Genomic DNA, 14,055 nt, shown 5'->3' on the forward strand with positions numbered 1-14,055 from the left:
AAACTTTTTACCTAGTTGGGAGCGAAGTAATTTCCACCCTGCTTGACAAGCCTCTCCTTTTCATCATCATTCTTAGGAAATATTTTCACCACATTGTCATAAAATTTCTGTCCCTGCAAAATTTGGCCCCCTCCATCGACAACCCTATAACCTCCGCAACCAATTTCTCATCCAACTTCACTATCTGCCCAAACAGAGTGACTTTCTTTTTGTTCCATCCCTTAACAAAGAGTTTGGAAACATGGTCCTTTTTACCATGTAATTTCTCCATATACCATGTTAGCCCTCCTTTCTATAATCTTCTCCACACTTTTTATTCCTTCTTCCAACCTTCGCATCTCGTCGGCTCATTCCTATTCATATTTTCCCCATAGTATCAGCAGTCCAAACAACCCCTCCACCTAAGAAAAAAGAGACTCTTCAATACCAATAGAGAAATGCAAAGCTAAGGCACAAAATGCAATTAATCACCCACAAAGTGTGCGGGGTAGCCCACCTCATATAATCTAGAAACTTCCTGCCAGCCCGATAATCATTTATGTAACAACTCGACCTAAGGGCCATCATGAGATAATAGGGGAATAACCTTTCCATTAATGCGATCAAAAAATAATTTCTCCTTAGCCTCCAAAGACATATTGCTTTCACCTTGCCACATGATAGGGGTTGCTAAATTAACTCCTATGTAGGCAAAAGTGTCTGCCACCTTATTTGCTTCCCTATAGGTATGAGTTATGACACACCTATCCAAACCTTCAATAATTTTAAGGGCCCTTATAATAATGTTTTTAATTTTCCAAGAGGGCTTAGCCAAACCTTTTAGACAACTGATAATATTTAAGGAGTCCCCCTCTATCCAAACTTTTTTCAATTGCAAATTCTCAATAATTTTAAGGCTTTCCATAGCTTCCATAGCTTCAGCTATGTGACTAGTCTGGGAACCCAGAGGCAGGGCCACCACAGCCAAACAATGCCCTTTTGAATCTCTTACCACTCCCCCCCAATTGGCCCGAGGTTCCCCTTAGCCGCCCCATAGAAATTAACTTTCACCCATCCCTCTAGAGGGTAATTCCAGACATCATCGTCTCTATATTTCTTTGCTTTGAACTTGCTAATATCATCCTCTAATCCTCACTTCGTAGAGATCCTCTTATCCTCCTTAGAAATGGAAGTGGAAGGAAGGTAGCATATACCACTGCCTATTAACTTTGCATTCTCTTTGATGGACCTACACACCTTGTCAAAAACAATCTTAGCTGTGCAAAATGATTCCCTAAAGATTTTGTTGTTCCTTTCCTTCCAAACATGCTAGGAGACATAGAGAAACAACAGGGACCAAAGGATTTTGATAAAAGAGTTGGAAGAGGGACACCTCCATTGAACAAAGAAATCTTCCACCTTATCTGAAAAGACCCAAGCAATCTTCCACTTATGCAAAATCATAGCCAAAATCTCCACCATGAAGGGGTAATGAAGCACAAGGTGAGAGACAAATTCTTCAGCATTGAGACATAAGTGACATCTGTTCAGAATCAAGAATCCTCTCTTGCTTAAATTGTCAGTTGTAAGGATTTTATTTTGGATCAAAAGCCATAATAAGATATTAACTTTAGGGGTGAGGTTTTTGATCCAAGCCTTAACCCAAACAGGAGGATGGGGTAGGGGAGAGACCATCTTTCTAACAACAGAGGCCACCGAGAAGGAACCATCCAAACTCAACCTCCAAATAAAAATATCTTCAACTAGAGGATTAACAAACAAGGACAACAAAGCCTGCTAGATTGGAGAAAAGACAACATTAATTTCCTTCAAATTAACCCAAGAAGAAAACTGCCAATAGTCAGAGACAAAATGGCCAAATCTAGCCTTGCAAATACTGATAAAGGGAAATAGATCTGGGCACAAGCAGAGAGGTTGATAAAAAAGCCATACATATTACCAAAATTTGATGCTAGAACCCTTGCCTAATACCCAGCCAACTCCAGCTTTAGCCACCTTTTTAGCCTTAAGAATGCTATTCCAAATGGAGGAACCATGTGGGATATCATAGAAATGAAAGAAGGTCACCATATTAGGGACACCATAAAGGTATCTGTTGAACCACACTTTCTCCATTCCTTTTCATCGTAAGTCCTCCAGAACTATTTAGCTAACAAGGCATTGTTAAAGTCTTTTATAGCTCTTAAGCCTAGACCCTCCAAGGCTTTAGGTAAGCATACCTTCTCCCAGACAACCAAAGGCATTCTTCTCCTATCTTAAACTCCAGACCACAAAAATATTTTATGTATCTTCTCAATTGCTTCAACAAATTTGGAGGGGTTCATAAATAAACTCAAAGCGTAAATAGGTAGATTTTGAAGCGAAGATTTCAGTAACTGCAATTTCCCAGCTTGACTAAGCAAGGAACCTTTCCATCCTGCTAGTTTCTTATTGAACCTATCCATAATGGAGCTCCAAAAGGTGTCAAGAGGGGAGGATCCCAATGGTAGTCCTAAGTAAATTGAAGGAAAGGAATCCACAACACATCCAATGATGTCAGCTATGTTTCTCTGCCTCTGAGGAGGAGTATTGATGAAGAAGATAAACGTCTTATTCCAATTGATAATCTGACCAGAGGCTTGGGAATAGATTTGCAAAGCACATTTGAAAGATCTAGCTTCATGGACATTAGCTGACCCAAGGAGGATGGTATCATCCACAAATTGCTGGTGTGAGCAAACGAGAATGGAAGATGAAGGCCTCACTCCTTGGATTTCCCCAGTAAAATTCAGCCTTTGAAGATATCTGCTTAAGCTTTCTACCAAGATAGTAAACAAGATGGGGGAGATGAGATCCCCTTGTCTTAATCCTCTCGTAGTCTTGAAGAATCTAGAGGGGGACCCATTAATGATAACAGAGAAAGAAGGAGTAGAGATAAGTTGCCAAATAATACACGAAACTCTGTATCAAAACCAAAAGCTTGGAGGATTCTTCTTAGAAAACACCAATCAACTTTGTCATAAGATTTAGCAAGATCTAGCTTAATAAGAAACCCATGTTTCTTAGAGACATCTAGAGAATGAATATTCTTATGAACCATAATAATGGAATCTAGGATTTGCCTGCTCAGATTGAAGCCATTCCGTTGTGGTGAGATGAGGGAGGGAGAGACAACCAATAGCCTAGAAGTGACAACCTTGGATATAATCTTGTACAAAGAGTTACAAATAATAATAGGTTTAAATTTTTCCAAAGAGTTCACCCCAGGGATTTTAGGAATAAGAACCAAAAAAGTTGAGTTGATCTCCTTGAGGAGAGATTTAGACCCAAAGAATTCATTAACAACATTAACAATATCCTTCTCAACTATGTGCCAAGAGGAATGGAAGAAAAAATATGGGAAACTCGTCTGGACCAGGGGCTTTATCTCCTTGAAAGGAAAAGACAACCTTTTTTTATCTCCTCCGCAGTAGGAATAGCCGATATGCATTTATTTTGATCAACCCCAACAACTTTCAGAATATTTTCCAGCAAAGTATCCTGACTTTTTAGACAGAGACGAGACTCAGCAGTCCAAAGAGCAACAAAAAAGCGGACAACCTCAACAACTATCTCCTCCTCTTTTTAATGATATTGTCATCTCTCACCAACTGGGATATTCTATTTGCAGCTTTGTGTTTCATAGTAGATGTATGGAAGTATTTGGTATTTTTATCCCCCGCAGAAAGCCACAAAGGTCTCAACCTTTGTCTCCAGAATTCTTCCTCATTGGCAATGATACTATGATATTTGGCAAGGATTTCATTTTCTTTAGCTCTTTAAACAGACTTGAATCCCTCTTTTTAAATACTATCCTGAACTTGTTTTAACTCCATTTGTAAAGCTCATTTAGTAGCAAAAATGCTTCCAAAGACCTCTTTATTGCATGTTTTGACATTGTCCTTGACAAATATTAATTTTTTAATAACTTTAAACATCGCAGTGCCCTCCACACTTATATTCCATCATCTAAAAATATTTTCCTCCAAGGAAGGGTGTGATAACTACATTTTCTCAAATCTGAAAGGAAAGTTACGTTTTTTAATGAGAGCATCAGCAGTGAAGGATATGGGGAAATGATCTGACCCAACTCTGTTGATAGTAGATAAAGAGAAATGGTATTTAGAGAGCCATTCATTAGAAATCAGAGATCTGTCCAACCTTACCTGGATCAATTCATCACCATTCCTCCTGTTAGACCATGTATAGGAAGCCCCTTGCAACTCCACATCAAAAAGAGCCAAATTATTGACAAACTCCATAAGATCAACTTTGATGTCCAAATGTGCTTTATATCCCCCAAAATTTTCTGCTTCCTAGAGAGGGTTATTAAAATCTCCCATAATCAACCAGCTTTCATGAGCAAAAAAACTCCTCTTTTCCTCAATCTTTCTCCAAAACTTACACCTAGCCACCTTAGTATTGGGGGCGTAAATATTAGATAAAACCCAAGAGAAATCATCCCTTATGTGATTTAATCTTACAAAGATCAAGTTACCATCAACTTCAATAACTTCACCATCAATGGTTTTCTTGTTCCAGAAGATAGCAACACCACCAGAAGCACCATCAGAGTTGCTACCAATAGCTCCTCCAAATTTGAAAAGGTTAACTTTTTCCACTTTTTCTTTACTCATCTTAGTTTCTTGAATTGAAACAACATCTTGCTTATGGTCTCTTACCATATTTTGAAGAATATCATGTTTGTGATGGCCATTAAGGCCCCTTATGTTCCAATAAATAATCTACATTTTTTGCTTTGGGAACAGATTTCCCAGATAGTTCGCTAGCTCCCATCAGCAATGTTCTATTTGCTTTCAAATTCTCTATGCCACCTAGTTGATTTCCTACCTAGTGGAGATTTAGAATGTCCAACATCCACTTTAGCCCTAGTTCTGGTATGCACCTTAATATTAGGACCCATTTTCTTATTTTTCTTTCTTCCAACCAATGTAAAAGATTCATCATCTTCTTCTCCTTTGCCTGTAAGTCTTTTTATCATCTTGATCTTGGCAGATTCCTCCACCATAACCTGACGTATGGGGATTCTCCATAAGGGCATTAGGGTTCTTCAATTTGACTGAGTCTTGAAATCCCAAACCATCTGACCCACTAAGAGAAAAATCAGTTTCAAGGACCTCAGACATCCCACTATCCAACAATTGATCTTCTTCACTATCTGGCACAACCTAAATTTCTCCTTCTTCAAGAATTTTTACCTCTCTATTACCCTCATGATCAAGATTTGGAAGAGGACTCAAAACTCGAGGAAGGGAAGAGAAGTATTCCCTAGTAGGGCCAACTCCCTCAACCCTATATTTGTCTGATAGGTGCATTTGAGTATTAGTGTGTCCTTGTTTGTCTTCAGAAGGGACCTACTCATACACCACAGAGTTTTCCAACTTACCCTTTGCAGGGCTATTAGAGGTCGGAGCCGGATTCTCCTTATTATGTCGCATCTCCCCTTGAGAGATACCATCACCTTTATTGTGTTTCTCCCTCCATAAATATTTATGAGACCCTTTTCTATTAGGTAGATTCCTCTGAATGCTAGGACAACCTCTGGCCCAGTGTCCCACTTTTTTGCAATGGAAGCAAACAAAGGGTAAAGATTCATACTCAATAGTTTGCACCCATTTCCCCAACTTAGAGAAAATATCAATCGATGATGGAAGATCAGTGTTCTGGTGGACATTTACACAAATCCTCGCATTCACCAGCCTTTTTCTAGCTGTAGTCATTGAATCTATGGAAAGAAGATCACCAAAGGAACTGACAATGCCCTTGAAGACATCTTCAAACCAAAACTCCATCGGCAAACCAAGTAGCCTAACCTAGACAAGAGACGAGAGAAGGATTCAATTAACTCCAGATTAGGAGACCATTTTCTTAAGGAAAGCAAAGATCTCCCAACCATTCAAGGACCTCCACACAGAACACCTTCCAAATCTTTTGAACATGAAAAGTTGAAGGCAAAAAACCCTTTAGTCATCACAGAGATTTCCACTTGGCCTTTCAATCGCCATTTCTTTTTGGCGAAGTCTCTCACCACGTCAATGTTAGGTCTTGGACCAACAAATTTTCCAACTAAGGTGAAGGCCATTAATGATATATTATGATCAATGATATCGTTAGGAATGGAGATATAAAACTTACCCGCTGCCTTGTCTGATAAGTTTGAAACACCAGGAAAGGAAGATTTTCTAGTGGGTATCGAACCAAGTATTTTGGCCCTTTATCCAACTATTCCGGCCCAGGATCTCGAGGGATCTTTCTGAACAACATTCTTTTCCTATTCAAGTCCCTCTTTCAAGATTCCTTCCTAATCCAAGACTCCTTCACATGATCCCCCCTTATCTCCAGGATCAAAAGAAGGGGCCCTAGATGGGTCCCCTTCTTTTTTGTTGTCTCCATTCGCATGCACATCAACGTCTATGTCGGAGTCCTTCTGCCCATGCGATGAAAGCACAGAGAATCCAGCATAGTTACTATAACCAACTTTCCCACCCAGCTCCATTCAAAATTTGTACGTTGTTTTTTGTTATGATAAACAATCGTTAAAATATGGACATAACAATGTTATTGAGTGAAGTTATTTGTTAATATAGAAGATTTGTGATATTTAGGATATATGGTGGAAGTTGAGTGTTTATTGGAGGTACAAATACCTAAGTTGATTTGGTTAGTATTGTAGATTGTGAAATGGTAGAAAAAATTTCTTGGGATGTTTTATTTCAAGATAATGTGGAAGGGTTGATTTCCCGTGGTATTAATTTTTTGTATGATGGTGACATAAAGGGGTTAGTGTGTTATGAAATGATTGTTGAACTAGTTTCTCCTAAGGTTTGTGATGGTGTGATATCTGTAATGTCTTGGATGAGGGTGGTATTGAAAGTGGAAAGAAATTTATATCGTTGTTGTGCTAACATTAGAAATACCAATCACAATTTTATATAAGAAGGGAGTCTACAAGTTTCATGGCTCTAGTAGCTTGTTGTGCTTCTATCAAATTTTTTGGTGTTGTCTCAAATTTTTTGACCTATATTAGGTCTATCCTATACAAAAAGTTTGTGGTGGGGTTTCAAACCCACTTGACATGAATGATGGCAAGGACATACTAAGGTCATGTTGATTTGGATCTATGTTCATGTTGGTATTTGTTTACTCAACTTGATGAGAATCTATAAGTTTCTTGTGTTGTGATCTAGTGGTAGTCATGCAAGACTTTTCAAGACCTTTGATGGAAATGGTGTACAAGTGTGGTGATTTTGGACTTTGCTAAATTATGATATGACTTGGACTGAAGGGGATGATGTTTTTGAAATTTTTGATTTGATTCTTTGGTTGATGGGTAATGATGTAGGATGCAACCAAAATGGTCAAATAAAAATCTAGATCTTTGTGAGGATATGATTGTGGTTGTGATGTGTTATACTTGGATTAGACTAATGAGACCAAGCAAAAGGATGAATTAGAGATAAATGATATAATATCTAGATTATAATTTACAAAAAATTTGGTTGTTTTAGATGATAATGCCGATATTGGTAGGATGGTTTGATTGATGGAAGATATGATTGTCCAAGTATGATCAAAGGGAAATTGTACTAGGTCCAATTTGGTGTTGTGTGATGATGATATAAATATTTTCTTGCTGGAAGGTGAAGATGGGTAGATGAAGTGTGTCTCATGTCTTTAAAATGTTTGCAAGTTTTGTGTGTAGTGGAATCTCAACGACGTTTTGACAACAAGCATGTGCACAAGAATAAAACTCAGAAGCATAATGATAGAGATCAAAATCACAATAATAGAGACCAAAGGTGTAGTGGAATTTGAAAGGCATAGAATGCTAATCAACAATATAGAAGGATAATCAATAATATAGAAGAATAATCAAAAGCATGTGATGATAATGAAAAGTGTAGGTTTGTGATAGATTTTCAAATTTTGATATTCGTGTTAGTCAGTGATTCAAAGGTAGATCAAAACCCTAAGTGGATTGTCTCAAAATTCCTCATGGGGTAATGCCAAGTGTCTCAACAAGATAGATTAGTGATTTTGTATGATTTTCTAGACATAATCCTAAGTCATTGTTTAAGTTGCAATACGATTTTAATATCATAGTTTTGAATAACAAAAGCGTAGTAATAGGTTTAAATAGTACAACTATATAGGGAAAAAACACAACCAAATATGTCAAAAGCACAATTGGATAGAGAAATAACACAATAATGAATGTCAAAAGAATAGTTGCATAGAGAAAAAGAATAGTAATTTGTTTTATAGGCATAGAGAAATATTTGAAAAAGTGATCTACAAATACTAAAAAGTGCAATGTGATTTATGAAATTTGGGTTTCTACAAGATTTAGCCAATCTATTTTATAATTTTCAAGGTTAGAGGTTGAATGAATTCATTGATATTTCACAATAAAGACACACGAATAATATTAAAAACCTAAATTATTTAGATGGGTGTACCTTTGATAATATAGGCCCACACAATAAAATACCATGGGATTGTGCATGCACTTTCTATTCTCAAGAGACAATAGGTAGGGGTCCAATGGATTAATGACTCACCTTTTCCCTCACTTTGGAGGATTAAAATATTTTAACCCAAAGTATTTCCACCTTACTCAATACAATACACATTGGATAACTATTAGAAATACTATTGTACCTTGCACCACACTATGGAAATGACCAAAGGTCTCAAGGTCTCTAAAGATAAAAGTATTAAGTGGTATTTGTTAACAGTGAGTCCATATGATAGTGCTTGAGATCAACGAGTCTCCCTTTTCTCCTCACCTGACAAGTGTTGATGGACCAAGGATCTTGTGGCTTGGCTTGAATGACATTGGGCTTAATTTGAGGTAAAAATTTCACTCTCCTTGATAATCTCACTAGAAAACATGGTTGAGGTCACCCTTGGGGTGATGAAATCCCTAAGAAGGCCTCCTATTGAAAATAAAAAGAAGATACCATTATTTCTAATCCCCAATTTCACACAAGACGTAAGGGGGGAACATACCCAACTAGCACTCCTTGGGTAAAAGAACAAATATGAATGATAAAGAATTACTTTTGATCCCAAAGCTTACGCTAGATGTAATGGGAGAAAATACACACTTAGAAGCCTACCAAAAGTGACATGCAAGATTAATTACCCTTAAGAAATTGAAGTGTGAGGTTTTCTATAAATTAAAATAATAAAATTTTGTAACAAATGCATCAGTAGTTTCAATATTTATCTTTTCCTAGTGAATGCCAAGCTACACAAATCTAGTTAGTTGCTAATATCTTGAGATTGTTAGCCAAAAAATATAGAAATTGAAATCCAAAAATAAAGATCCAAAGCATAGTAATCGTGAATCACAAGTAAAAAGTAAACAACAAAAGCAAATCTATACTTGACAAATGCATCACAATACCAGTCACTTGCATTGTGTATCACCACAAAAATATATCAAGTTAGTTCATAAGCATAATAGGATTTGTCAAATGTGTGAAAAGATCTATCAAAAACATAGTAGGTCAACATAGAACCATAATAGAACCTATCAAAATGTAGCTCTATCGTGATTGTTATAACCATGCAAAATAATAAGCAACAAATTATAGAAAATACCAAATCTTGTCAATTTGAGGGTTACTTAATTGTCAGAATAATAGTATATATTAAAAACTAGATTGAAAATGATGAGAAAAAATGCATTTGACAAGACAAATTAGAACAAATGGTCAAACTACAAAGGTGCTACAAAATGTTACAATAATATAGCGTGTCACCACAAAAGCACCATCTTGACTTCAAAGCATAGTGAAATCTTATAGAAGTGCAATGCCTATTTATAAAAAACAAAAATTCATACCTGTAGATTCAAAACATAATTTTTCTCACAAAAAGGTTAGAGATATAGGATGTGGATCTCATCGGGCATGCCAAAATATGAATTAGTAAAAACTTGAATCACAAAATCAGGAATAACAAAAAAACTAATTCGTAATTTAATCAATCACTCAATGAAACATAAGGAAATGCATGAAAGAAACAATAATAAAGCAATACTACCTTCATACAAACAACTTGGTTAGCTCCATTGTTCTTCAATTTGTAGTTTGAGGCATGGATATATGGTTTTCTCGCATTATTAGCATATAACAAATTGACAAATTGTACAATATCCTATGATTACAAGAGCTTGAAGATTGTGGAGAGGGAATAAGGTAAATGAAGGTTGCATTTATTCTTGCCTGACATTAATCAATGGTTGAGATCAATAGAAGAATTAATGGATGAGAATAGTTGTGAAGGCTTGATTACTAAAAATAGGAGTTAACTAATTGTATGCTTTAGTAGAGTAGCTCTATGAAGGAGTGAAGTTGATTTGATTGATTAGAGAATTAAGAGTCACAAAGAGTTGAACTAATGAAGTGAAGGTGCGTGAATAATAATTAATTAAAATTATTTAATTCATGTGCATGATTCTAAAGATAAAACAATCAATAAAATATTGAGTTTACTCAAAAAGCAATAAAATAAATTAGTCAATTTATTTAATTGTAGAAGAATAATTATCTAAATAAATAATAAAATTATTTAATTATTGTGAACCAAAAGATATTTTATGAAAATGAATAAATTTAAAATCATTTAAATCATTTAATTAATGTGCATGGAGGAATAATTGATAAACTAATTAAACAAGTAAAATTATTTAATTAATGAATTGAATAGATAATTAGAAATTATTCAATTTATAAAGAAATGGAAGGAAAATTTGAATTTGAGTAATTAAATAATTAAGAATTATTTAATTATTAAAGATAAAGGGGAATGATGTTTTTGATTAAGGTTCAAACAGGTTTTGAAGGGACTCGAAACCCTTTTTACATTAAGATGCCAAAGAGATTAAAACCAATAAATCGACAACAAACCTTTAGCAAAAGATTAGACAAAAAACACAGAATGACAAAAGACTAGAACAACCTAGTTCAAATTTTTTAGAGCTTCTGTGGCTTTAGCTTCCAATTGAGTCATATAGAGGGTGATCTTCTTTAGGTCCTGGATGTTTTTGGAGGGTTGTTTCACAGATCTCTTTAGATTGGCTCTAGTACGCTTGGACGAGCCTTTATTGTCATCTTGTCCCTTCATCTTGTCCAATGCTTCAACATCCACCATACTCTCTTTTTGCTAAGATTTTTCTAGTTTCTCTACCAGGGTATTGAAACTATCGACAAAATTCTTGACCACTTTGTGACTAAAGGTTATAACAGAGAGAAGATTATCATTTATGTTTTTAAACTTATTCTCCAAATATTGAATCTCCCTTCATAATATTTTTTTAGAACTTCTACATTTTTCACGATCTTTTGTAGAGATTCAACAATAGATTTCCTTTCATCTTCACTCCACAATCCCTCACTGCTTCTGTCTAGTTTGCTATTGATCGAGCAAAGCTTGAGGTTGATGTCCTTAATTTCATGAAAGATCCACTTGTTCATTCTGAAGTTTTAAACTGCAACATTACGGGCTATAGCCATCACATCACTAGGGTTATCCTGATCAAGATTGAGGAGGGGAGAAGTAGCATTGAGATCCCTCGAGAAGCTAGTTCTCCCTTCCTTGTTGGTAGCAGACACATACTCCTCGAAAAGGCTGTGAATGGAAGGATCGGTCATAGATTTGTTCTTAGAAATATGGGACTTATTCTTAAAAAATTTAGACGAATTAGACCCCTTCTTGGCCACAAACACCGACTTAGAATCAACATCCTCATTTGCCAATCATCCCCTTCGGTGAAGCAACTACCGGATTTCTCTTCCTCAAAGGACATCTCCTCATTAGACGGGACAGGGTAGAGTTTGGAGGGGGAAGGGAGGGATTTACAATGTTCAAAAATTAAAAGCAACAAACCCTCATGGAGCACCATTTTTTTCTTAGGATCTTTTTGTGATCCTTGATACTAGCATTAACAGAGGAAAGCCCATAGAATGGAAAAGAGATTTTTACTTTATGCCTAAAATGGTTTAGTAACACAAAGTGATGACCAAAAACCCTAGTGTAACAACCATCCATGTAAAAATATTGCATGAATACCTTAAAAACAACCTGCCACAAAGACTTGATTTTACCAATTTCATAACCACTCTTTGATGCCTTAACCAAGTTCTTCCTCTCCTCTTCCTTGGGGAATTTCTTGACGATCACCTCTGAGAATTTCTTATCCCTAAACACCTTGGCCCCTTCAATAGACAACCTAGTGAGTTGAGTAATGAATTGCTTGTCAATGTTGAATGTTCACCCAAAGAGAGAAGTCCTCCCGTCTTTCCAACCTATAGTAAATCTGGCTGTAATTTTCGGGTCGAAACCATGGAGCCTCTCAAGGTAGCGGGTAATACCTCCCTGCTTTATAATTCTCCAATTTTTTGCATTGTTTTTTAACTCCTCATAGTTTATGGGTTCAATCCTCTTCCTTTCTCCACCCATTTTCAAACAATCACTAACATTCATAGTCTAGGTCAGGTGAATCAAAACTAGGGCAAACACAAGCAATGCAATGAGCACCCAAAAATCATGAAAAGGGTGCAAAAATAAAGTCTAGAAAATCTCCTTGCCTTCATCCAACTCCATGCAATAATGGAAATTAAAACCAGGACTGACAACCACATCATTGAAGAATGGGGAATTGGACACCCTGCACATGAATCCTATCATATCTTATCAAGGAATTAGCATCCTTCGATACACGATCTCCAAAGTGCCAAATCACCAACTTATTCGCATAAACTCCCTCATTGATAAAGAAATCCACCACTTTATTGGCCTCATGGAAGGCATGAGATATGCAAACCTTGTCAAAAGGTTTTAATATGTGTAATTATTTATTAACCAAATTTTCAATAGTCCATGAACGTTTTTGAATTCCCTTAAGGCATTGTATACTGTTATTCAAGTCCCCTTCTAACCACACCATCTTGTAATTGAGAAGTTTGGCAATACTTAAACCATGGTAGGCAACAACAACTTCAACAAGGTGGTTCGTCTGACATCCCAAGAGGAGTGCCAACGAAAGGGGAATGATGTTAATTTAATTAAATAATCATGATTATTTAATTAATGTTAGAAGAAGAATGGATGAATAATGATGGAGTATTTAGACAAAAAAAAATGTCAGTCATTTTAGGTATCTACAATGACCACTTGAGAAGAAGTTTTATTTTGTTGTCCCATGCCATATGGGTCATATATTAGGTCATTGGATCACCATCAAACCTATAATGTATGTCTATCCATTTTAAGACACTTGTTGGTTGACACAATTCTATCCTAATGACACAATTTTGTACTCTAAGAAACATATCTTTAATAATTTGAGAAAGTGATTGCCTAATGTATATTTGCATGAGGAAAACTATGTGGTGCTAAGGAACACAATTGTTGAAGTGTGCAACTTCCTTAGCTCTTAGCCAAGGCCCTAAGTTGAGTTTGAAATAGTAAGGAGAGATATACGATGGCAATGCATGCGTATTAGAGTGATGACAATGAACATTGTTGTGTTGATCATTGAATATTACTAAAGTCTAATGCAAGCAAATCTATGATTTGTCCAATAAATGCCATTATAGTATAATTTGAGAATGAATTTCAATAGTTGTTTGATAATTGTTGATGCTTAATGTTGGTGGATGAAGATTGGTGATTGGTTCTCCCAAAAGAAGAAACACTCTTTATTATTTAAAAACTTCATGATCTCTAATTTATAATCGATTCATATTACAAATTATTTTAAGATTATACACAACCTTAAATACACAATTTAAATTTTTTGACACCTTTACAAGTAATAATTAAATTACTCATAACCCAATTTAAAAAATAAAATGACATATAATTTAACCCAAAATTGAAAAAAAATATTCAAAATACTTTTTTTAAAATAAAAAATCAAAATCAAATATATTTAAAATTATCTAACAATCAACAAGTAACATTTATTCTTATCATAAGAACTATCATCAGAAGTAAATACAC

Source organism: Cryptomeria japonica, chromosome 6, assembly GCF_030272615.1.
Source record: "Cryptomeria japonica chromosome 6, Sugi_1.0, whole genome shotgun sequence".
Taxonomy (NCBI): Eukaryota; Viridiplantae; Streptophyta; class Pinopsida; order Cupressales; family Cupressaceae; genus Cryptomeria; species Cryptomeria japonica.